The following is a 915-nucleotide window of genomic DNA, read 5'->3' as shown; positions in this document are numbered from 1 at the left end:
CCACAACATACCCAAACTTATGGGACACAATGAAATCATTTCTAAGAGGGAAACTCATAGCTCTGAGTGCCTCCAAAAAGAACTAGAGAGAGCACACACTAACAGCCTGACAACACACCTAAAAGCTCTAGAACAAAAGGAAGCAAATTCACCCAAGAGGAGTAGATGGCAGGAAATAATCAAACTCACGGGTGAAATCAACCAAGTGGAAACCAGGAGAACTATTCAAAGAATCAACCAAATGAGGAGCTGGTTCCTTGAAAAAATCAACATGATAGATATACCCTTAGCCAGACTCACTAGAGGGCACAGGGACAGCATCCTAATTGACAAAATCAGAAATAAACTTCATTTTTTAAAAGGTGTTGCTGGAGGTGCAGAAGGATACGGGCTAAGTTTGGAACAATGTTAACCCGGTGCTTTTTCCACTTAGGATTTCAGCGAAATATGTGTGGGACTAGAAACTGTGAATCAGGTGGTTGTCCACAGCTTTTAAAGCTGTTTCAGGCGAGAGGAATAGGGTTTAAAATAATGAAACAGGCAGTTGTCTGCAGTCGAGAACTGCATCAGGCTAGAGGAATTGGGCTTAAAATGATGGAGTCAAATATATAGAGGAAAATGGATTTTGAAACTCTCCCAGAGACAGAGAGAATTCGGGGAACGCCCTGCTTTATTCTCTCTGGCTCTACAGCAGAAGTTCTCTGCCCTCTTTGTGTTGTCTAATGTCTGGTGTACCATTGTCGATTCATGTGTGTTTTGTTTCACTGTATGAATGACTGAATGTTCTGTGTTTCACATTGGAAAATAAAGATGGCTAAAACTTTATCTGCTGGTTTAGCAGGAGAGTGGCCACAGGCTTTAGCCAGGATCAGGCACAGCAGGAGGGTTCCTGCTAGAAACACAGTTTTTTGAGAA

This window comes from Mus caroli, chromosome 5 (assembly GCF_900094665.2).
Source record: "Mus caroli chromosome 5, CAROLI_EIJ_v1.1, whole genome shotgun sequence".
NCBI lineage: Eukaryota > Metazoa > Chordata > Mammalia > Rodentia > Muridae > Mus > Mus caroli.
Note: the sequence above shows the minus strand (reverse complement) of the source record.